Source organism: Myotis myotis, unplaced genomic scaffold, assembly GCF_014108235.1.
Source record: "Myotis myotis isolate mMyoMyo1 unplaced genomic scaffold, mMyoMyo1.p scaffold_m19_p_2, whole genome shotgun sequence".
In the NCBI taxonomy this organism is placed as follows: Eukaryota; Metazoa; Chordata; class Mammalia; order Chiroptera; family Vespertilionidae; genus Myotis; species Myotis myotis.
Genome location: NW_023416324.1, coordinates 137929131 through 137955687, shown reverse-complemented (window position 1 = coordinate 137955687; position 26557 = coordinate 137929131). Strand labels below are relative to the sequence as shown.

At 38.4% G+C, this 26557-nt stretch overlaps 1 protein-coding gene across 3 annotated transcripts in view; it reads left to right on the top strand.

The window, feature by feature from the left end:
• The window catches only part of COL8A1 (collagen type VIII alpha 1 chain), a 163992-nt gene that overhangs the window by 79267 nt on the left and 58168 nt on the right, over positions 1-26557 (top strand). For all 3 annotated transcript variants that reach the window (XM_036350630.1, XM_036350628.1, XM_036350629.1), the window contains one exon: positions 18498-18597. The gene's annotated coding sequence lies outside the window, so the exon portion shown is untranslated. The remainder of the gene's footprint in view (positions 1-18497; positions 18598-26557) is intronic.

Genomic DNA, 26557 nt, shown 5'->3' with positions numbered 1-26557 from the left:
TTTAGTGATGAGCTAATATCAGTGGAGGACCAAGTCCCAATTAGGTTTATAACTTAAAACCTCTTCCACTCCAATGATAGTTCTGATACTTTTAAACTGGTGGTGATCACCTTTCAGAGAGCTGACTTGCCCTGTGTTACAAACCAGTGACAAATTTGGAGCTAGATTATTTGTTGTGAATGGAATTGCCCAATTCAAATACTCTTTAAGGGCTCCTCTAACTCAGTTTTTTATTACTCTTCTGCTTATTATTCTAGAATATCCTTTGCTGCATGGACACATATTAGTCATCAGTCTCCAAAGTGTTTCTTCTCTTCTAGCCAGACTAGTGTCTTCACGATCTCACAAACATCTATTCCATTGCCATATCTTTCCCCATATGTACAATAATCTCCCCTCTTCTCTTCATTTACCCAACTTCTATGCACTCTGCAAGACCCAGTTCCCCATCTCTTCTATGATATCTTCCCTTGCTTCTCTGGCCCTCATAAATCTCCCTTTCTTCTGAACTCCTACAGTCCACAAGGCTAGCACACACAACTGAGAGCACAAGGCTAGCATACACAACTGTGTATGATGTTCTCTCCATTTCTTCTGTACATCTTATCTTTCCGGTTTGACTACTGGCCCCTTGAAGACAAGTACCAGGACTCTGGTTTATCTAATTTCAATGAAGCAGAACTCTGTGATGAATGAGCTCATAGTAGATATTCAATTGATACTCAGTGGACTGGGAAGGGGGCAGAGAGGAGAACAAACATTTTCTTGTTTCTTTGACGATTCTTGATTTACTTTTGAGATTACATACAAAACTAATACAAAAACTTAAATTTGGCAATTTTGCTTGAGGTTTTGTGCTAATTAGAACTAGTTAGGGATGGAAGGAAAGGACAGCAGATAGGCTGCTTCTAATCCCATCTTACAATCTTTTCTTTAAAATGTAGAGAAAATTCACGTGGACCTGCACAAGTGACTGACAGTTGTGTCTAAATGAGGTTTCTACTTTTGCAGCATTGATTTCTGGCAATAAGTCCTGTCCTTAGCAGTGAAAGTTTTTTTCTGGGATAAGAAACACCCTACCAGTTTGGCTCAGTGGACAGAGCGTCGGCCTGCGGACTCAAGGGGCCCAGGTTCAATTCCAGTCAAGGGCATGTACCTTGGTTGCGGGTACATCCCCAGTGGGGGGTGTGCAGGAGGCAGCTGATCGATGTTTCTCTCTCATCGATGTTTCTAACTCTCTATTCCTCTCCCTTCCTCTCTGTAAAAATCAATAAAATATATTAAAAAAAGAAAAAGAAACACTCTAAGCCCATGTGATGAAAGATGAATAATATGGGACCCTGTGAGCAAAAATTAGTTTTAAGAAAATCAATTGCATACTTACTTGTACCAGAATGCCACAGCTTCTTTATATGATGTGTAATTAGTACATCTTAGGAAAATATTTCTTATTCCAGCTTCTTTTTATTTAACATGTATTTACTGAGTGCCTCATGACAATAATAATAATGGTAATAATAATAATAGAATATTAAATAAATATAATGCAAATGTTTAAGAGCCCAGGTTCAAGTGTCAAACAGTCTAGGTTTGAATTCTGGGTCCATTAAGTGGAAGAAATATAAATAACTTAAGATATGCAGATGACATTATCCTACTGGAAGAAAGCAATACTTTGAACACCGGGAACATGACTACAAAATACATAACTTTAACATAGACAATGAAGATGTCAAAATTGTTAAAGATTTTGCTTGTTTTTGTTCAGTCATTAATTCAAATGGAGACTGCAAGCAAGAAATCAAGAGAAGGCTGAGATTTGGAAGGGCAGTGATGGAAGAATTAGGAAAGATCATCAAGAGCAAAGATGTGTCATTAGAGACCAAGGCTAAGATCATCCACACCTTGTATTCCCAATTGTTATGTATGGGCGAACAAATTAGACAGTGAGTAAGACTAACAGGAAAAAATTGATTCATTTGAAATATGGTGTTGAGAAGAGTTCTTCAGATACCCTGGGCTGCCAGAAAGATGAGCAAGTGTGTCCTAAAGCAAATTAAGCCTTGAAACATTGCTGGAGGCAATAATGATAAAACTGAAACTGTTCTACTTTAGGTACATCATGAGAAGGCAGGGTTCTTTGGAAAATATAATAATGCTGGCAAAAATAGAAGACAGCAGAAAAAGAGGAAAGCCAAATATGAGGTGGGTTGACTTCATTAAAGAAACCATTGGCATGAGTCTACAAGAGCTAAGTAAAGCTGTTGAGGACAGGATTTTATGGACATTACTAAATCATAGGGTCACCAGGAGTCGGAGCTGACTCAACGGCATGTATTATACAACCTGTTAATTGTGTAGGCAAGTTACTTAACATTTCTCACTTTCCTCACCTATTAAGTAAGAATGACAATAGTACTAACTCAGAAATTTTATTTAAGGATTAAAATGAAATAATACATGAAAACACCACGTAGAGCACATAGTAAGCACATAGCTATGTATCATTACTATTGTTGTTATTATTATTACAGTATATCAGGCACTGTACTGAATGAGTTATTTATATTTTAGCAGATATCAACTTTGTAAAAACGTGGAGTCTGTTTATTGATATGTTTCAAACACTAAGAGTAGTTCCTAGTCTGCAGTGAGCTCTGAGTAAATAATTACTGAATGGAAGAATGGTTTCATTAATTCCTCATAACAGCCTTACAATGTGGCGGGCACTTTGCATGTAATAGTGAGAAAGACAGTATCCTAATCTTCAGATCTGATGAGAAGGAAGGGGGAACATGCAGGGAAGGCAGGCAAGCCAACAGGCAATTCTTACACAGAGTGATTGCTCTGATAAGGTAGTACAGGGTATTTGGGAGAAGGTATGAGGAACTACTAATCCAAACACAAGGGAACAGACAAGGAGGGAATGGCATTTAGGCTGAAAAAATAAAGGATTTGTTAAACTGGCAAATTAGAAGAGTATATGCCGCGTTCAAAGGCTAAAGAGTATGTTCACTTGCTTTAACAGTATGTAGTTCAGTATAGATGAAATGAGGGAGGAGAGAGGAGAAAGGAAGCTGCAGAAGTCAACAGAGCTCTGAGCGCAGTACCAGGGATGTGACTTGATCTTAATGACAAGGGGGCCATTTACTAGTAAATGGATTTTAGAGTTCTAACTAACTGGGTTCGCAGAGTTCTAACATTGCTTCCAGCTAGATCAGCTTTAGTATTTATGTGCCTATTTGCACATCTGGGAGTCCACACTGCTAGAATTATAACTACTTATGGTTTTCAGATCCAGGCCTATCTTGGACCATCTTTGTGACATTGGTGTCTAAAACCAAAGCTATCTTGAATCTTATGGAGCCAAAGCCTATGGATACACAGTTCTTATTGAGAGTAGATCCAATTGGATCTGTCACTTTCATCATAAAACTTCTCACTTGGCTGGATCCCCAATACTATATTCAACCAGTTGATCTCTCCCTGCTAAGGTTATAGCACAAGAGGCAAGATAACTTTTTGAATGTGGCTGATCAAGACTCAGAATGAGTATATCTTATATTATTGTCTAATAATAAATGACAGGTGGATTTTCAGGGAAGAAATAAGTGGCAAGATGTGAAACATTAAAGCTCCAAAATCTTACAGACCTTTCATTTACCATGTTCTTGATGCCAATTTTTACTGTGTATGCCTACTGTATTGTTCTGGATGGCTTCCTACATGGTTCCCCAGCTAACCTGAAGTTTTCTTTCTCAGAATTCAACATGATAACATTACATAATAATAATAATAATAATAATAATAATAATGATAATAATAAAGATCTTCAACAGGGGATTTCAAGGGAATTAGATTCACCAAAAAGCAACCTTTTATATAAATATATCATATAATACCTGAGAGAACCTAAATCAAAAGTCTTTTCCATCATTGTGAGCCATGTGTGAATTGGTTTATCATTGGTTTATCAATGATAAGAATGAGCTGCTTAGCGTATGGTGTAATAGGAAACTGAAAGAATAGACCATGTGTTTAAAATCTGAATCCTAGTTCTGAAAATATCAGCTAAAAAGAAAAAGCCAACTTTGTTTTTGGAATTAAACTGGGAGAAAAATATCATTTAAGTAGAGATCTTAGGAAGATGGTGAGGAGTTTCTGAGAACGAACTCAAATGGGGGGAAAGACCCTCATAATGATTTGCTTGGCCCCACTTTTCCTTTGAGGCTTTGCTTATGATTTCAGTGTGGTGAGAGGAATGGAAGGAAAGAGGCAGGCAAATAAGGGGCAGGCGAGGAGTAGAGAACTGGAAGAAATGAAAGTGATGAAAGGTGAAAGGTGTGGCAAAGAGCATTCTCTAAGCCACTCAGACTTTTGAAAATAGCACTAAAGATAGGAGAGTCCAAGCATGCCATGCCACCAACCCACACACCAAAGCCAGGAGGCACACCTCCTGTGCAAACGTTACTCAGGGACACAACATGTAGTGCTATGTGGTGCAAGATGGAACAAAAATATGAGAAGAACCATTAGAAATGTCAGCTGATTGCTAAACAGATCAGTCAGCCAGCCAGTGCTTACCTTGAGCTCACATGGTACAAAAGCCTCCATCGCAGCCTGGATGGACAGGACTAAGAGAGAGAGGAAAAGAGGAGCAGGTGATGCCCACAGGAGGGCAAAGGATATGGCTTAAAACCCAGGTAGATTGTTTATGGTGGAAACAAATTGCTGACAGCCTTATAATAGAAGAAGAATGGCTCAAGTTTATACACTTACTCATCCCATTTTGCTACCTGGAGTATGATTAAATTTGGGCTTCCCTTGTTTAATTAGCCATTAGGTTTGATGAAGAACATTTTTCAAGTCAAGCAGAAAATGATTTAAAAGTAAGGTGTGTCTGCAAAAAAAGGCACAAGAGCAAGCCAGGCTTGTGGGTGAAAAGTAAAATAACATGAGAAAATATCTATCTTTACCATAAAGTCCCTGAGAATGCTTCAGCCACTCAGCTTTGTAAGTGAAGGAGGTGATGTGGCTAACCGAGGTTTGTCTTGAGATGCTTAATTCGAAGTTCAGCAAAAGTTTAAAAGGAAATGAAGTGGAAATTGATCACTCAATAATAGAATCACTGGAAAGAGATCCATTCCAAAAATATTTCTGCCATGGAGTTTTTTAAATGTCCTACTTTTGAAAATTGTTTCAATACAGTAATTTTTTAAATTCCATATATTTCTTAAGTATTCGAAATAAAAGAATCGTGTTTTAAAGGGAATTCTATTTCTCATCATATTTTTGAAACACTCATTTTATTAGTTGGGCTCTAAAAGATCCCAGGGCATGAAAGACAGGACACATATCCATGTGGATAGAGGAGAAGGAGAATTATAGTTTTCTTTCCAGTGGACTAAAAGCTATTTAAGAACAGCCATTTAACAAATACTAAAGGCCCGGTGCACGAAATTCATGCATGGCGGGGAAGGGGTTCCCTCAGCCCAGCCTGCACCCTCTCCAATCCGGGACCCTTCGGGGGATGTCCGACTGCCGGTTTAAACCGGCAGTCGGACATCCCTCTCAAAATCCAGGACCGCTGGCTCCTAACTGCTCACCTGCCTGCTTGCCTGATAGCTTCTAACTACCCTCTCCCCCTGCCAGGCTGATCACCCCTAACCACCTCTTCCTGCTGGCCTGGTAGCCCCTTACTGCCACCCCACTGGTCTGGTTGCCCCCAACTGCCCCCCCTGCCGACCTGCTGTTCAGTCATTTGGTCGTCCCTCACTAACCCCCCTGCTGACCTGGTTGACCCATGCAGCCTGCTAGTTCAGTCGTTTGGTCATTTCTCACTAACCCCCCTGCCGGCCTTGTTGCTCCACGCAGACTGCCAGCCTGGTATGTGGTCATTACTGTTACTGTGATGGTGTCCTGGGCAATTTGCATATCCCTCTATTATTAGTATAGATGATATCAGTGACCTTGCAAAAACATTCAGGTAATAATAAACTGACAAATGATTTAGCATATACTACAACACATATACTTTGATATTAATGAATCATATGTAAGCTAAATCTCAATTTAAAATTTTAACAAATAGAATTTAGAGGTCCTTGATTGAGAAATCAATAATAGGATAATACACAGTGACCTTTCTGGGTAAAAATAATGGTAGTTAAAAGAAAATAGCTGCTCTTTTTTGGCCCAAGGACTACTTAGAACATATTCATAAAATTGTTGGACATTAAAGGTAGAAAGAAACCTTAAAATTACTTTGCCCATTTTCTCATTTTATAGTTCCAAGAAACAAGACATTCCTCCCATTGTGATATCTAGAGGTAAATTGTTTGCCCAAGGTGTTAAGAGGTAGGGAATGGTCATTAATATATTGAGACTATCTCATCCATTCCAAGAAAACATATAATATAAATTCCAACTCCTTTTAGATTATTATGACCTAGTAAATAAGATCTGGTTGGAACTAGAGAGATGGAACATATTGACATGTCAATGTTTATGGAATGAACCTTATGTAATCAATTATGAAAACTCACAAGTTTAAGGGATCTTAGTAGATTATCTTAAGAAAAAGCCAGAGGCCAAAGTAAAAAAAAAAAAAATTATAAATAGATGGAGTCTGAACTAGAAGTCCTATGTATCCAGGAAAGAAGCCTGAGGTGTGTTGAAGGTAGTACTCTCCTCTCTAATGAGGGAGGAGGAAATTAATTTAAATTGCCACCAAATGAATTTAAGTTAGATGAAAAGATATTATGGGCAGCAAAGGTCTTATAAGCCCTGGAAAAGATTTTGAGGTGGTTTTTAAATTCCCTATCTGGATATGTTTAAGAGAAGAGAGATACCTATCAACCCAGAGTGGTTGAGGTAGAGATCTGCCTGACAAGAAATGGGGAAGGAAGGAAGGAAGGAAGGAAGGAAGGAAGGAAGGAAGGAAGGAGGAAGAAGAGAAGGAAGGAAGGAAGGAAGGAAGGAAGGAAGGAAGGAAGGAAGGAAGGAAGGAAGGAAGGAAGGGAGAAGAAGGAGGAAGGGAGGAAGGAGAAGGGAGGAAGGGATCGGCGTGAGAAGGGAGGGAAGAAGAGAAACTAGAAAGACATAAAGAAAAAAAGAAAGAAAACAGAACATAAGAAGAAAGAAAGAAAGAAAGAAGAAAGAAAGAAAAGAAGAAGAAAGAAAGAAAGAAACTCACCCAAAGTAATCATTTCCTTGGAAAATCAATTGTCATGTGCTAGTTGGTTATAAATGGAATGTACAATTATAATACACTCTGGTTTTCATTTTCTTTTTAGCCTTGTTTCCAGTGAAAAGAAGGTTTATGAAATCTCCCTGGCAGGCTATGCCTTGATTAATTTTTTTTTTCTTCTTTAAACTGGTTACAACTTAATCTCTTAGACGAACCTAGACTTTAGTAACAATACATGTGCCCTCAGAGGAGATATATGAAAGTAGAAATGCTGTCCTCATTTCAAAGGAAAACTTTTAACCTCCTAATTTAAATAAGCAGGATGATTCTACCACTACTATCATCCTCTCCTTCCCTACCTTCTCACAGACTCCAGCAAGTTCTCTGCAGCTTGCAGAATGTCCCCTCATTTACAGCACACAAACAACACTTGCACTCACAGTTTATATCAAAACTCTCTAATTTGTTGTACTTCTCTGTTTATACAGCTGTGCATCTCTTTGCCCCACTTGGTTCACCACATCTATTGTCTGGTTTTTATTGTGAGCTCCTGGGGGCGAAGAAGGGAGTCTGTCTAACTTGATATGCACAGTATTGTGCGTGCACACGCAGGTGGGCACCACATGACCATTCTTTTTTTTCTTTTTTTAAGAAACAGTAATTTTATTTTATTTATTTTTTTGGGGGGTAATCCTCACCCAAAGATATTTTCCCATTGATATTTATTTATTTATTTATAATTCCTTATTGTTGGAAGTTTTACATATGTCTCCTTTTTCCTCCATTGACCTTCCCCACCCGCTCCCGCCCCCCAGCACATGCTCCCACCCACATGGCCTTTCTCAACAGTGATGGCCATGAATGCTCACAAAAACCCTCCTTGGACTAATCAAAGCTGGAAAGAAGGCTCAGGTTATAGAGTCTGTGTCATCCCATGGTCCTCCTATTGCCACACACCAAAGCCGTAACAGGTGTCAGGGACCATCAGGAAAAGTCCAAACAACAACTGGAAAATCTAGTAAACCAGGGCCTGAAATGCACAGAAAACAAGACTGCACTTATTTGGGAGCTTGTCCTCCACCGTGACCTTCCTTTTTCTCTTGTGTAAGTGCAATCTTGTGGGGGTTCTCAGCTCAGAGCATATGTGTCAGTGCCCATTCTCATAAAGAAGAGAGAATGGTTGTTATATTTCAGACACTCCATGGAAGACTATGAAAGACAATATCTTGGCTTTCTTATTTCTTTATGTTTACAAAAGGAACAAAAATCATCTTCATCAGAACTAATATTTCTTTCCTCCCACCAATCCCCACACATTCCCCCTCAAACATTCCTTTACACCAATCTTCCTCACTGACCCAAGAAGTCAAAATGATCCACATTTCTTGGTCTGGTTAAAATTTTTCAATGCCTGTTCATCCTTCAGTCTTCAAAGTTACATCAAAGGACAAAGTGATTGATGAAAACCCTTCCCTCAGGGAAATCACAGGAAATAGCATTCCATTTAATTCAACAAATATTTTCTAGACACCAATTAAGAGTCTCTCACTGTGTGCTAGGGAAACAGAGGGGAGCAAAACATAGATGTATTTTCAAAATGTGTGTGTGTGTGTGTGATTAGTTAATTTAAAGTTTTATTAAACCATTAAATATAAGAAGATTGACTTATTGTAGGATTGTGGTGGAGAATAAATATTATCCTATATAATAAAAGCGTAATATGCTAAGTGTACTGTTGTCTGGTCGGCCGTTCAACCAATCAAAGTGTAATATGCTAATGATAAGCTAAGGCTGCTCAAACACTCACTATGATGTGCACTGACCACCAGGGGGCAGATGCTCCAACTGGTAGGTTAGCTTGCTGCGGGGGTCCAGCCGATCGGGACTGAGTGAAACAGGCTGGACATGCCCTGGAGCCCTCCCACAGTCCCTCCCCAGATGGCCAACCTCTCACGTCCCTCCCCAGACTTGATTGTGCATGGGTGGGGTCCCTTGGCCTGGCCTGTGCCCTCTCACAATCCAGGACCCCTCGGGGGATGTTGGAGAGTCGGTTTTGACCCCATGGCAGAATGACTAGTCACTATGATGTGCACCGACCACCAGGGGGCAGACACTCAATACAGGAGCTGCCTCCTGGTGGTCACTGCACTCCCCCAGGGGCAGCCCCACTCAGCCAGAAGCCGGGCTCATGGCTGTCAAGCGCAGCGGTGGTGGTGGGAGCCTCTCCAGCCTCTCTCTGCAGCAGCACTAAGGATGTCCAACTGCTGGCTTAGGCCTGCTACCTCAGGGGAGCGGGCCTAAGCCATCAGTTGGACATCCCTCAAAGGTTCCTGGACTGCAAGAGGGCACAGGCTGGGCTGAGGGACCCCCCTACCCCGAGTGCATGAATTTTGTGCACCAGGGCTCTAGTAGTATCTATGATTTACTATACTAAGCAAAGAGCTTGCCATGTAAGATAGCCCCAATAAGTATGGCTTCATTTAGAACAATATTTTTTTTGAGAGGGCTTTCTCTGGAAATCAAATTTGACCTTGAATTATGGGCAGTATAATTTGTTATGAACATAGGAGGAACTATCACATTCAAGAACAACAACAAAAAACTATCATCTAGAACATATTTTTCCAGCAAAAATGAAACTCAGCCTTGTCCTGTGTCCCAAGAGAGTCTGGTTCACATCCTGCTCTTCCTATGAAGGTTTTGAAGTGTTTCAGAACCTTGATCATGTCCCAAACACACACAACACATTTTTTTCTCCTGTTTCTCCTACCATGGTCCTCACATTTGTTCCACAAGTGACTACAGCAATGCACTTGAAGTTTTATACATTTATTTCAAAGGGACATAAAATGATTGTCTCCATGCTTCATTTTATTAGTTAGCTGTTACTGAATCAGTATCATCAAAATTTAATCTACAGCAAGAATAAATTAACTTTTAACTAGAAGTAAAACTAAGTCAATTTACTCACCCAAAGCATTTTTTTAAAACTTGCTCAAAACAAATTGCTTCACAAGTCATCTTAGATAAGGTATAATGTTTAATTAATTAATTAATTAACTGTAAGGATGACTATATGAATAGATTTTAATTCAAATGACAAGATTGAACAAGGATATCATAATATACTGACCTAAACAAAGGAATCCCTCACTTTGCACCTTTTAGTTCAACTTAAGCATAGCTCCATAATGCCAAATACCTAGATAACAGAAAGGAGACTTCATGTTAGATTCTCCTTGAATATTTGCCTCACAAAAATATGGTCTTAGTCTTTTTCCTAAATTCTATTATATAGAAGACCTCTGACCACACCTGGAATCACCGTTAGAATCTCAATATTTTATCCTGTCTGAAGGTTCATCCAATGGTTTCATTTAGAAAGGATTATAATTTCACCTTCTATATTTTCTCAACATCTGGAAAACATTTGATATATTTCTATCTATTGCAAAATATCAGAACAATGCACCTGAAATAAAAATCTCACAGACTATTTCCTGTCAAATATCACCACTTAAGTTGTATTGTAAGTTGTATTGTAAGGGCCTAATTTTATATTCTAATCAGTGAAGCTATTGCTCTCCAGTTCTCTGAACTAAAGTCACTATTTCTCACAAATTTATTCACATATTGAAGTGTTGATTAATATCTCACTCTCAGCTTTCTTATTCCAAACTAATAAAATCCAAACATTTCAGATTTACTTTAGATATTCAGATATTTTCAGTCCTTGTAATCCCAGATCCTTTAGATTTAGCTTCTCTGAACTTTGTGACCATTGAATACTGTCATGAAACCAGAACATGGATTTTATAAGTAAAGGAAAATTAATGTTTATCTAAGCAAAATGTACTTAAAAGAAGATCAATGACCCAGCAATCCAGGCCTCCAATGGTGGCTTAGTACAACCTTAGATTCCCCGCTCCCCGCCCCCCCTTATTCTAATTTGTCAGGATTTAGTTGTTAGTTCAGAATTGATCCTGTTTTCATAGAACTGGAATTCTCCATCTTAGAATCTTATCTGGGATTCTGCAACCTTAAGTTTTTGTAAAAATCACCTGGAGGATTCAGAAGTTTCTTCCTCCAGCTCTCTGAACATTATTAAGCTGCAGTGAAACCAAATCAGATACACTCCTCCAAAGGACAATAAGAATAGTTTCTAGGAACCTCAAGGTGCCTCACCCAATTGTCTTTTCTAAGCCCTGGCATTTCGAAACAACTGAGATGCACAGTTCCTATGGAAATCCTGTGCCAAATTTAATAGCATTGTTAATTAGTGAATATTTGTTGTGCTCCAGACAATGTCCATGAATCAGTAAAGTAAAAGATAGTGTCCCTTGAAAACCTGAGGATAATGTCAATGGGGTAAGAATAGACAGTTCCTTTGTTTTTCAACCTTGTGTGAAGGAATGGAGTCTGTCTTCTCATTGCCTTAACTCATTTGTGCATGGTTGTAAAGATTATGAGACTGCACAGATAGCGCACTTAGCAAGGAAACTGGCCCAAAGGATATCTTCCATAGACGTGCATTTCCTTTCCCTTCAAGAATCAGAAGAATGTGGCCAGCCTGCTTTGCAGAGGAAATTCAAAACTAGTGGGGCTAGACTATGTTGTAATACACATCAAAAGTTGTGCCTGAGTGTCTAAATGTTATAAAATTTCTGAAATAGTATGGTATGTTTATAAATAGCAATTCAGAGTTTTCTCATGGATTTTATAGAAATAGTTTTCATTACTGTAGAATCTTATGATCATACCAGGCGATTGAGGCCCAACCACTAAGGTTCCTGTATCTCAGAGTAAATGACACTAAAAGGAACAATTTTGTTTTGCTTCTTTCATATTTTTATTGAGATATAATTAACATATAACATTATACTAGTTTTAGGTATATAACTTAATGAATCAATATTTGTGTATATGTATACAAAGTGATCACCACAATAAGTCTCGTTAACCTACATCATGAAACATAGTTAAAATTTTTTCTTGTGATGAGAACATTTAAGATCTCATAGCAACTTTCAAATATATAATACAGAATTATTAACTACAGTCACCAGGCTATACATTACAAAGAGGAACAGTTTTAACTCCCATCCACCCAATCGGGTAATTAAGAAAACTCCTCACTAGAGGCTAGTATTAAGCCAGCCTCAAAAAATGAAACCCTGCTTTCAACACTTTCAGTGTTGAAAGGGGAGTCTAGTTTCTTATCCAATAAATAAATCACATGTTTGACAGGAGTAAAAATATTGATGGGAGGTGCACATTCTTCATTTCAAAGAAAGGAGCTTGTTGAGTGGTAGTATAGTTTTGAAAGTATCTGATTTGACAGAGGAGCTCTCATCACACTTCTGAAATAATTTTATGCTGCTGTGATTTTGTTTGTGGGTATTTCATTATTCAAAATTGAAGCAATGTACTTAACTCGAATCAGAACCATCAAAGCTTTTCAAAATGCCCCTATAATTCACAATTTCTGTTTTTTTAAATAATGTCAAATGCCGTCTTTTTCTGAACTGCTAAATTCTGTGTTTCATAAGTACAAAAAGTATTTGCGAGGCATCCAGTAAATATTTACAGAACACCTACCATGAGCCAATCCTAGTTCTGGTTGTAAGGGGTGTTCCAATAAACAAAACAAGTCCCCTGCTCTCAAGGAGGGGTGGGGAGAGAGGAAGGGTTGGTGGAAGAAGACTGTAAATGAATAAAAAGGTGTCATTAAATAAGAAAAATATAACTATTCCTATGGAATTAAAGATAATTAGATATACATGAAAATGAGTGGTTGACTTTAGATCGGATGGTCAAGAAAAACCTGTCTGAAGAAGTGATATTCAAGCTGAGATTTAAATGGCGAAGGGCCCAACAGTGTCTGGAGGAAGAGAATTACAGGCAGAAGAATAGCAAAGGCCTGAAAGTGGGGACCAGCATGATGTTTTTCATAAGGAGAAGGCCAGTATGGCTAGAGAATAGAGCGCAAGGGGAAAAGGGGGCAAAATTGTAGGCAAAGTGAAATTATATGAGGCATGGACGCCAAAAGAAAAAGTTTAGTTTTGTTCTAAGTGCTATGGGGAGCTATTGGATGAGAAGAGTGGGGGCTGGGGGGTCTTAAGCATGAGAATGGCATGACTTGATTTACTTTTTCAAAGTTTACCACATCTGCAGGTGGAGAGTGAGGCAAGAGTAGATGCACTTTTTATGCATTTAGAACTATTGAAGAATTGTAAGCAAGAATTTGACTCACTTATTTTTGTTTTTAATATCTTTTTGACTATGGTGTGGAGACTCAACTGTGATGTAAAGAGGTATATAGCCCTGACCGGTTTGGCTCAGTGGCTGGAGTGTTGGCCTGTGGACTGGGGGGTCCCAGGTTCGGTTCCAGTCAGGGGCATGTGCCTTGGTTGCGGGCACATCCCCAGTGGCGGGTGTGCGGGAGGCAGCTGATGGATGTTTCTCTCTCATGGATGTTTCTGGCTCTCTGTCCCTCTCCCTTCCTCTCTGTGGAGGGTCGATAAAATATATTAAAAAAAAAAAAAAGAGGTATATAGAAGGAGCCAGAGTAGAAGAACCTTTAGTGAATTTGGCAAGAGTTGTGAATTTGGATATGGATCTCAGATGGTATCCTTGGATAGTAAGAAAAGAGGTAATAATTATTGATGAACTATTATGCTTTTTCATAAGTATAACCTCACTTAATTATCACTACACCCAATGGAATAGGCGTTTAGCCCCATTTTCTCAAAACTGAAACTCAGAAAGATAAATCAAATTTGCGAATATCCAACAATAGTAAGTGGCAAACCCAGGATTCAGAGCCTAGTCTGTGTGACCATGAAGTCCCAGTGTCTCAGTTTTTCTATGCTATTGTTGTGTAACTCAGGTCAGGATTAGCAAATAACACATCTTTAAATTTTTAATCTAAGTAATAAAATAATTTTCAGTAATGTAAAATACATAATTTCTTTAACTTTTTTTAAAATCCTTACTTGAGTATATTTTTCCATTGATTTTTTAGAGAGAGTGGAAGGGAGGAAGAGAAAGAGAGAGAGAGAGAGAGAGAGAGAGAGAGAGAGAGAGAGAGAGAGAGAAACATTGGGAACATCAATGTGAGAGAGACACATCCATTGGTTGCCTCCCGTACATGCCCCGACCAGGGCAAGGGATCAAACCTACAACCCAGGTACATGCCCTTGACTGAGAATCAAACCCTTGTCATTTCAGTGCACAGACTATTGCTCTAACCACTGAGCAATAACCAACCAAGGCTATTTAACTCTATTGATGGACATTTAGACTTCTATATTTTTGCTCCTAGAATTAGAACTAAAATAAACATTTTATATTTTACCTCATTTCCAATTACTTTCTTATATAAAATCCTAAATTCCTAGCAAAGTCAAAAATATATTTTAAAAGCTCTGGATATACAAAAAGTTTGTGCCATATATATTCTCACTTAACCCAAACCAACATTAAATATTATTTTTATCTTTACCAATTTGATAACCAAAATTTTAACCCCATTGTGTAATTCACATTTTCTTTACTTACTAATGAAATTGAACTTCTTTACATATTCACGTTTTATTTTTTCTTTTGTGAATTTTATGTTCATTTAATTGCCAATTTTCCTATATAGTATTACTAGTTTGTTCTTGGTGTTTGTAGGATCTCTTTATATAGGAAGGATGCTAAGACTTTCTTTGTCCATTTTGGCAAATAACCTCCCAGAGTGTCTTTTACATTCAATTTCTAAATGTTTTATTGTGAAAATATCCTACATGCATGAGAGTATGTTCCAGTTTTCTATTGCTGCATAGCAACTCACATCACTATTTAGTGGCTTAAAGCAACAAACATCTTATTTTATCTCATAGTTGTGTGGGTGTTGGCTGAGATTTTCCTGCTCTCACAGATTACTCACCTGGCAGACTGGCTGATCTAAAGGGCCCCAAACGGTTTTACTCATGTGTAGTGCCTGGCAGAGATAGAAGGAAGGCTGGCTCTTTGGGCATCACCTACATGGTGTCTGCACAGTGGTCTCAGGGGATTCAGACCTCTTACCTGGAAACTCGGGGCTCTAAAAGACAGTGTGCCAGCACATAAGGCAACACCTTTGTGGTCTTTTATGACCTAGCATCAAACGCTACCTAGTACCCACCTCTACTGTGTTCTGTTGGTCAGGGCGGTCACATGGCCTCCCGGATCCAATGGGGGGAATATAGAGGAGGGTCAAAGAATTTGTGGGCATGTTTTAAAACCTCCATATGATATACATTTTTTGAAAGAATAAAGCAAGTTCCCCTTCACCTTTTAACTTTATTTATAATATTATTTGCAATTGGTTCTAATGAATTCATAGAAATAAATGTATTTCTTTTTCCCCCTCTACCTTCTTCCATTGCTTTGTAGTTAGTTTTTAAAAATTATTTTCAAAGTGTCTGTCTAGAAAATTAGGGACATTATCAATTAATATATTTGGAGACAAGACTTAATGGCCTTTAGACACTTTAAGTACTATGTACTATGGTTTCATTAATTTGATTTAATTTTTAATCCTTTTGATCCTTAAATTTTCATCAGTGACACACTTGAAAATTCACCTAAAATGCAGGTTGAATCATACATTTAATTATGCATTTGTTCTGTGAAGAAAAAAAGGAAATCGGACTAAATAGTTCTTACTCAGTATTTTGCCACATTCTGACTCTTGCTTCCAGCATGAACTGAAATACAATAAGCTACATATTGCCTGTACAGCTAATAGTTCCCTTCGGGTCTTGCAATGGTGCTTGAAAATTGAGTAATTTGATTCGTTTCATGAGCACTCTTTCTTACAGTGCTTTGAATGGCAAAGTAAAAAATGTGCCATCACATAAGAGCAAGAAAAGTCTTTTAGTTGGTAATTATTTTAAAGGACATTCTTTTGGCTCATAGAGAGGGAAGAATTCCTTTAAAAAATATGTGGTAAACACTCAAATGCTAAACAATGATGCTCATCCCATGTTCTAAAAATGGTAATTGGGTTTTTGTTTTTTTTAGTCATTTTCTCTGTTCCCAGTATTGCATTTCAGAAACTCTTTCTTCATCTATCTGGTTGTGGAACTGTGAAAGCTGTACAGGGAGAAGTAAATTGAGTAAAATGTGTGAAACACACCTAATAGTGATCATCAGCATTTTTATGTATACTGTGTATCTTTCTCCTGCTTTATTTTCACCATATCCAAGGAAAAAAATAAATTTTGGAAGAAGAAAATATTGGAAAAATATTATCTAGTGCAATTAATCATCATCAGTCCAAGAGCTGTATCTATGTTTCCCCCAACATTTTATCTCCAACACTAAGCATTTTGCCTTATACATAGTAGTTCTCAATGAATATTTATTGAAAAATGATTTGGGGAGAGGGTCCAAAGTATTTTTCAGCCTGGTCCTGCTATCCAGTCTGAATCTAGAATTTCTTTTTCATGGAGGCAGCTATGTTCATGAAGTATCTCTTTCATATCTGTCTCTATTACTGATAGTCATACCTTAGTAGAAATGGACTGAAAAAGTCAAACCCTTGAGTTCATTTAATGTCACTGAACTTTAGTAGTAGAGATAATTTGAGATCTCATGGCCTTCCAGAGACAAAAATGTTTTCAAATCACCTATGACCAACATAACTTTATTTATGCCTGAATATGCACAAGTGTAGCCAAAGTTGAAAACACGGCTATTTCCACCCTTCAGGCTTGTGCACACTTTGTGAGGACTCCTACGGAAGGCCACATACCATAGCCTCGACCTTGTGTTTTGGGGACACTCATGTCTTGTAGACTTTCAGCAACTAAAAAACACTCAAATATTTCCTTATTTCATGTTGAAGAAACTCTTATAGCTATAATTTCCAATAAAGTAGCCACTAGCCACAGTGGGTGTTTCAATTCAAATTAATTAAAATTAAAAAGAACTAAAACTTCAGCTCCATATTTGTACTAGTCACATTTCAAGTGCTCAGTAGCCACATGTGACTAGTGCCTATCATGTTGAACAGTACAACTATAGAACATTTTCATTGTCACAGGAAGTTTTATTGGCTAGTACTGCTCTAGAACAGATCACTTATAACACACTGCAGAAATTCTAAATTGGATACCAATTCTGCGATTATTTCCTAATCAATCAATCTTAGTTTTCAAATATTTTTGTTTATCTGAATGTCTGAAATTGTTCCTACTTAAATCCATTTTAACAACAAATGTAGGTAATATTTCCTAAACACATCTCTATGAAATATAACAAAATAAAGTATCTATTATCCAAAAGACAGAGTTAAATTTCTGAAACTCAATTTAAGTGGGAATAAGTCCAATATGATTTGTAACAAGTCTAAATTATAGATGATTCATAAAGTGTCTTCAACTAAATTGCCCAAAAAGCTCACACGAAAACCTAAAGTGTTGCCAAATTAAAGCCCTATCAGACCTGATTTGATAAATAACTAAGAATAATTTCTAGCTCAAATACTATTGTATACAAACAGGTGGAAAATGTGTTTCTGGAAGAGCTCACTTTTCTAAAATAAACCTAACTTTTCTCCCAAAGGTATAACTTCCTCAGAAATCTGTTTTCTCTTTAACAAATGCCAAATCCTTTCTCAATTATCTCAAATCTGTATTAATGGGAGTTATTTTAGTGAGAAGTTAGCACATAATATAACCATGAAAGGCAATAAAGATATACAATAAATCATTAATTTGGACAGAAACTATATATAGTATATGTGTAAAAATAAATAAGTATACATTTGCACATATTACAACAACAATAAATATTCTCTTGCCTAAACGGCATTCAAATATCCCTAATATCTCCTACATGTGCTTTTAAATTTTGGCAAATAATACCATTTTCTACTTCAATGTGTATTTATAAATTCCTATTATGTAATTTCTCCTATGATCCAAAAACAATACACTTCGATAATTCAGCTTCCTGTTGCCTTCCCAATTTAGTAAAAGCAGTGATTTTCTACCTTTTTTATCTCATAGCACACATAAACTAATTGATAAAATTCTGTGGCACACCAAGAAATATACTTTTTGCCCATCTGACACACAAAAAATAGGCATAATTTTGATTCATTCACACCAGATAGCTATTGTTGTGTTGGCTGTTGTCATTTACTTATTTAACCATCTAAGGGAAAAGAGGTCAGTACTCTGACTAAATAGTCATGTATTGCATGTTTTAAAAATTCTTGCAGGCACACTGGTTGGAAATCTCTGAGTAAAAGTATCCTATTTTTCTATTTCAGACGCTGTTCTGGAAGTGGAGCAGAAACCAGTCCCAGGTGTGCCACAGGAAGGCACAGGCAAGGACGCTCGTCCTGATTCTGCAGGCAGCCAAGTCTAAATGTAAGTGTAAGAAGTGATGGAGGGCGTCGCAGTGGCCTGGCCGCGGGTGGTGCACAGGGAAAGGTGGGGGGGTGGGGAGAGGAGTTGGAAGACACTTGGCTATCCAGCCTGCCTGCATGTCCTATCTCCTATCCCCATCTCCACTCTGCAAAAGCCTTTAGTCCATCTTTACTAATGCCAGGTTTTTAAATCCCTGACAGTAAAATACATGTGCAGAGTGTGATTCTAGCTGGTTTTTTAAGTCCAGGCATGTTGAATAGAGTCTTAAAATAATCATTTCCGTAGGCCCTGACTAGGTTATCCAAGTGTTCACCAGATGCTAGCAGCTAGATTTTGCAGAGGAAAATTGCTAACTTAAGCTGCTTTTCATGATTCAGCAGAGGGTTTCAAGTCATAGAAGATTTGGAGATTTGTAAAATAAATAATTCCCGTGCAAATGGGAAAATTAAAATAATCTTATCATCTCCCAGTCATATCTATATGTGCTTTTTGGACAATTATCAAATTTCTCTTAATTGGCCCAAGTTTTTTTCTGGCTGATAGTTTATAGTTTTAAGTTATGAGTTGTAATGAAGAAATGATTCCTTTCAGATGCCTGAAGTGGCATGTACTAAATTTTCCTAAGACAATCTAGCAAATATGAAACAGAACATGATATAGCATACGGTTTTATTCACATACTAGAGGCCCGGTGCACAAAAATTTGTGCACTCGCAGGGAGGGGGGTCCCTCAGCCCGGCCTGTGCCATCTCACAGTCTGGGACCCCGCGGGAGATAACAACCTGCTGGCTTAGGCCTGCTCCTGGGTGGCAGAGGGCAGGCCCAATCCCTAGGTGCAGCCCCTGGTCCGGCTCAGAGCAGGGCCGATTGGGGAGTTGGGGCGCCGTCCCCTGTCAACACAGAGCAGGGCGATCGGGAGGTTGTGATGCCACTGTCAGTCACGCTCAGGGTAGGGCCGATTGGGGGGATGGGGCACCATCCCCTGTCACACTCAAGGCAGGGTCGATGGGGAGGTTGCGGCGCCACCCCCTGTCATGCACAGAGCAGGGCTCATCAGGGGGTTGGGGCACCGCCACTGTCACACTCAGGGCAGGGCCGATGAGGAGGTTATGGCTCTACCCCGTCACACACAGAGCAGGGCCTGTGTGTGTGTGTGGGGGGGGGGGGGGGGTTGGGGCGCCGCACCCTGTCACACACAGAGCCGCAGGGCGATCAGGGGGTTTGGGCACTGCCCCCTGTCACGCTGATCCCGGTTCCGGGAGGCATATTACCCTTTTACTATATAGGGTAGGGGCCTGGTGCACGGGTGGGTGCCGGCTGGTTTGCCCTGAAGGATGTCCTGGATCAGGGTGGGGGTCCCCACTGGGGTGCCTGGCCAGCCTGGGTGAGGGGATGATGGCTGTTTGCAGCTGGTCACACACCCTTCAGGGTGGGGGTCCCCACTGGGGTGCCTGGCCAGCCTGGGTGAGGGGCTGAGGGCTGTTTTCAGGCTGGGGGTGACTGAAGCTCCCAACTGCTCCTTTTTTTCTTTTTCTTTTTTTATTCTGGGCCAGCTTTAGCTTTGAGGCTTGGCTCCAGCTCTTAGGCCTCCGCTGCTGAAAGTAGGTTTCTGGCCTTTGCTTACAATGTTGTGATCCTGCTGGCTGAAGCCCGGCAGGTTTCTGGGGTTTTGTTTAGCTTCTATATTTGTTACATAGTTGCTTAGAGTTGCAGCTCAGAGGCTTGCAGTGGTAGGCGGGGAACGTTGGAGTCCTCCATCACTGAAGCAAGCAAGCCTCATGTTAGTTTCAAGCTGCCTGGCTGCCGGTCGCCATCTTGGCTGGCAGTTAATTTGCATATCACCCTGATTAGCCAATGGGAAGGGTAGCAGTCGTACGCTAATTACCATGTTTCTCTTTTATTAGATAGGATGATACTGAATATATTCACAGTGAAAAATGATAACAATATACCAGAATCTCTTTTGTCCCCGCATTGATCTCTCAGGAGGAGCAATTAACATATGAAGTACATCATTAACTTTTTAAGTTTGATGGGGAAAAAATGCCATCCATTTCTGACAAGTAGACATTATCTCATAGTATCCACAGTCATCTTATGTTTATTACTATTGCCTGGTGTTAAGTGTGACTTTTGGACACGCAGCTCAATATTTCCGAATATTGAATGGTACAATGACTTTTTATAGTCTATTTAATTTTATTTAGCAATTTGAAGAATGTGAGATTCCTCACATTTCTGTGTTCTTGCTGGAGGTGCCCTTGAACAAAAAGAAAAGCACAGCAAAAAGTTAATGCCACATGACCACATCCGGTCTGAATGTGTCAATCCTGCGTTCTGGATAAATTCAAATATGTTAATAACTCTCATAAGGTATCACATTTTTACTACATGTACCATTAATTATTGGCTGGATTTCATCAAGGCCAGATGTTAATCAAATTAAATATTTATAATGCTGAATAAAATATATATATAACTGAATAACCACTGAATAAAATATATATATATATATATATATATATGCTCATTTAAGCACACGTTATAGGATTCAAGCCTATCACATATTTTGGAGATGCTGATGAAGGAATCAGGCCTCCTGTTACAGTCATAATGTCAGGGTAAGGCTCTGACCCCAGTCCAGGGAAACTTCATAATTGTTGTAACCAATGGCAGGCTCAGCTTCTGAATTTCTTGTAACAAAATCTTGCTGCCAAGGGCATGGATGGGCTCACCCAGTAAAAAATTACAGTAATAATGTTAAACTAAATCATAAAGATGCAGAAGGTGGCTATTCTAGGGCAGAGGAGATAAATTGCTTGTAAAGTTATGGTGAAAATATAAAAAATACATTTATTAGACTTTTAAAAAAATTAAGTCTTGTTTTTAAACTGGGGTGCAAAAACAATAAAATGAAAAGGTTACTCAATAAACTATTTCATTCAATAGTCAACAGCAATGAAAGTAAAAATTTCATTGATTCAACATGCTCATCAATTCAGGCAGGCCCAAAGCTTATATTTGATAGTTTTCCAATAAAAATAACAAACTGAAAGTCATTTAAGAAAGAATAAGAATGGGCTTTTTGAATATGTAGTCTTCGTCTCAGTGAAAATTAACTTTGCTTATGCTTAATTTACATAGTGTAAAACTAAATATTTTATGTAATTTTTAAGTTTTGTGAAGAAATTCATTTGAAACAAATGTAAAAAATGGTCCCTCAAAATTAAATATGAAAACCATGATAGGATTACAATTAGGGAAAATGGAAATAGAGTATGATAACTGTGTGCCCTCACAAAAGTAATGGATGTGACTTTTTAAATTATTTTTTAATAATCTAGAATTTCCTTTCTGATCATCTTTTTACTTTCTGAAAATGTGGATTCCTGAATCACATAGCATACACATTTTGGTAGGTATATTCTGTATTTTCTTCAGTTAAATTATATCTCTCTATGTGACAATTATCGTAGTAACAAACTCCTTTTGCTCATGGAAATATCTAATGTGCCTTATACACAGTAAGCACAAATAAACATGTATTGAACTGAATTATTCTCACTTTCTGTTCAGAGACTGATGTGTCTCTTGGATTCACACTGGAGAGGTGGCGTCTCACACATGGGATTAATGAGCTATCCATATCTGTTTTATTAATCAAGCCTACTATGGAAAGACTTTCTTGTGGTTATACCATATTTTGGAGATAAATAGAGTGGATAAACCACAGTTCAATTTAGAAGTTCTTTGAAGCTTTGAAAAACATGGGGGTTTATATTATATGACAGTAGTAAAGTCCAATCCTTGATAGTTGTAATTCTGATGTATAGGTATATAAATATCCTGTATGTAAACTTTTACTGTAGAATATTATGACAGTGTCCAAAAAGATCCTAACTATTCAATATGAAATTTTTTCTTACTATTACTCTCTTCCTCCCCCGATTTTTTTAATAAAAAGGGTTTGGGGTTCAGGGGGGAGGGTTTTTTGTTTGTTTGTTTTTGTTTTGTGTTGTTTTGTTTTAAAGCCAGCTTGGTATGAACAGCCTTTAGTTGAAGCAGATGGCTGGAAGTCAGAATCCCCAGATTCTATTCTTGATTCTCCTACCAACTTGGAATGTGGCCTTGGGCAAGTCATGAGAGTAAATCTACAAAAAAAAGGGGTAATAATGCCTTACATGTGTATTGTACTTTATGATCTAACAGAACACTTTCACATATAATATCTTATTTAATCTTTTCCACAGCCTCCTATGAGGAGCATGGCAGTTATTAACAAGCTCCATTATAGAGAGTAGGAATTTGAGACCCAGAGAAACTAAATCAGTTGTTCACAGTCACATCAATATCCATTGTCAGAGCCAGGATCAGACATAGGATTACAAGTTAGCCTTTGTCTTTTTTCCTCTACACCACACTGCTGCCCCCTGGTGCTGACCTAGTGGGAATGACTAGAGCCGTGCTGTCCAATATGGTAGCCATGAGTCACATGTAGTGACTGAGCCCTTGAAATGTGGCTAGCCGCTAGTGAGATGTACTGTGAGTGTAAAATCCATGCAGGATTTCTAAGATTTTGATTGAAAAAGATGTAAGGTATCTCATTAATACTTTTTATATTATTTGCATGTTAAAATATTACTTTTAGACATCTTGAGTTAGATAAAATATATTATTAAAATTAATCTCAACTGTTTCTTTTAACTTTTTTAATGTGGCTACTAGAAAATATGAAGTCACACATGTGGCTCGTATTGTTTTATTGGGCAGCACTGGACTGGTGGGTTCCATTGTTCAAAGCCCACAGTACGGACTTCACAGTACAGGACTTGCTTATGCACCTGTCTTGATGTGGCTGAGACAAATTTCCAAAGTCTGTCAAACGTAGAGCAGTGTGCATTAGCAGCAATGATTCAGTCATTCTTGCACATCTTCCACAGGGGAAATGTCAGACTTCACTAGTCAATGCCTCAAACTGCTCATTTATATTAAACTTGCTGAGTGCTTGAAAGGCTTAGAGTAAAAGCACCATGGAAAGTACTGTAAATTATATTTATGACTCTGTAGCACACTTTACTTTAAATATGTTCCCATTAAACATTATGAATGAATGAGACATACAGGGATGGGCAAACTTTTTGACTCGAGGGTCACAATGGGTTCTTAAACTGGACCGGAGGGCCGGAACAAAAGCATGGATGGAGTGTTTGTGTGAACTAATATAAATTCAAAGTAAACATCATTACATAAAAAGGTACGGTCTTTTTTTTTTAGTTTTATTCATTTCAAATGGGCCGGATCCGGCCCGCGGGCCGTAGTTTGCCCACGGCTGCATTAGACTATTAGGTGAGACAGCCAATATTAATTATATATAAATCTATATATATAAAAACCTAATATGCAAAGTGTCCCCTCGGGAGCTCTATCGACCAGGAGTTAGATCACTCGCTATGACATGAACTGACCACCAGGAGGTAGCACGGAATGAAGGAAGGCCCCAGCCAATGGCCACAGCCGCTAGCGACCCTACCCATGCACGTGCACTGGGCCTCCTGTATATTATAAAATACAGTATATTTTATTCCCTCTACCAACTCTGTAAGATACTTTATATATAATTCCTAAAAACAAACAAACAAACAAAAAAAACACGTAGTTTATTCCTGTTTTGAAAAATCTAAGTGAAAATCCTCAGGAAAAAATGGGTTCTTTTTAAGGAGAATAGTAACAAATAGGCCAAATCCTGAAAGCTAACACCTATTTAATATTTACTATTTGGACTCAAGCACTATCCTAAGAGGGAGACCAAGTTATCTCATTTAAGGACTCAGCAACAGGGAGCAGAATGGAAGCTTTTAACCATTATTGCCTTATGTCAGTGCTATTTGAAATCACAATGCAACCTATCACAACAGTAATAGAATATTTTGAATTATTCCATTTTATTAATTTTAACTCCACAAGTGTTCACCTAGCAAACACTAGTACAATGGACCAAAAACAGTTCTAGACACTGAAGGAATATTGGACAAGACCAGCCAGCACTCTGCCCTAGAAGAGAACATAAGTTAGTAGGCTTGTGAACATGGCTTTGAGCAACACATAAATAAGGCTTATGAGGGAAGAGTGACTTTTCATTTTCTAAAGAGTTTCTTTGTTACAATAGAATTCTCTTTAGCATCATTTCCCAGTATATTAAAACTTACCTATTGTGTATAAAGCAAAGGTCTCACTAAATATACTAGTATATATGTAGTATGAATTTCAGAAAATTACCGTCCTCTATATATTATACCTACTTGGAGGAAAATGGGCTGAAATTACCTTTAAATATTTTTTGCAAAAAGGAGGGATAAAGACAAACAAAAAGGGGATCTAAATCAAAATGGCACAATCACAAAATAGTGAAGACGAAAAAGCTTTGTAACTTTTTGTACGATAATAATAATGTTATCTTTGAAGAGATTACATTGTGTGGCTTTTAATAATTATGTATTGATTATTTAAAGAAGACTTCAAGATATAATGTATGACTTCTTGCCAATCTCTTAATATTCATGCTTACCTAGAATGAAATAAAATGAAAAATATTAACAATAACCAACTCTGGATGGCAGAATTTTAGATATTTTTGTCATTATTTAACTTTTCTGTAATAATTCTAGAATAAACATACATTGCTTTAATAATAAGTAAATTTCAAAATTTATCCTAATCAACTCCAAAATTGATTCCAAATGAGAAAGATAAAAATTATCTGGTGAAGTAAAATGCAAACTGTGTTCTCAGTCATAAATTTTTAAAATAATAATATGTTTATAGGTTCTCCTTTTCAGGAGTTATTGTCCTTCCTTTGATTCGAGATAAAGCAACCTGTGGACTACTCAAGTTCTCTAGACAAGGAAGGTGAAAATTGGATTGGGATTCCTAGTCTTTCTTGAGAAAGCAGTTTACCCTCAGCTGTGAACATGAATATAAAGATCAAGATTGTAGTATGAGCTCTTAAAACTCAAAGTTATGCCCAGCTGATGTGGCTTAGTGGTTGAGTGTCCACCTATAAACCAAGAGGCCACTGGTTCGATTCCTGATCGGGGCACATACCTGGGTTGTGGACTTGATGCCCGGTAAGGGGTGTGTAGCCAATCGATGTTTCTCTCTCATCGCTGTTTCTATCTCTACCCTTCTCCCTTTCTCTCACTCTAAAATCAATAAAAACATATTTTTTTTAAAAAACTCAAAGTTATAACTGCAGCAATGAGAAAAGCAGATAATTATGTAAAGTGCACCTCTTCTACCTTAAAACAAACCTGGTCATTACCATATCAAATGGCATCTACTTAAAACTGGCCTTAGTCTTAGCCATGGGGAAAATTTCATGGGGAAATCCTATCTAATAAAAGACAAAAAGGGTACTTGACTATACCTTTGCTACGCTTCCCATTAGCTAAATCAGGGCAATATGCAAATTAACTGCCAACCAAGATGGCAGCTGGCAGCCATGCAGCTGAAGCGAGCAGGAGGCTTGCTTGCTCCAGTGAAGGAGGAAGCCAAGGTTCCCCGCCTGCCACGGCCCGGCTCTGAGCTCCAAAAGCAACAGCTCCGAAAGCAGCACAGTTTCAATTACAGAAGCTAAACAAACCCCAGATACCTGCTTTCAGCCGGCTGTGGTCTCAGACCTGGAGCGAGCAGGACGGCAACAAAGTTTCAAATATAGAAGATAAATAAATCCCAGAATAAAAAAAGAAAAAGAAAAAAAGGAGAGGCTGGGAGCTTCAGTCATCCGCCAGCCTGAAAACGGCCCTCAGCTCCTCACCCAGACTGGCCAGGCACCCCAGTGGGGACCCCCAACCTAAAGGGGGTGTGACCAGCTGTAAACAGCCATTAGCCCCTCACCCAGGCTGGCCAGGCACCCCAGTGGAACCCCCACCCTGATCCAGACACCCTTCAGGGAAAACCAGCC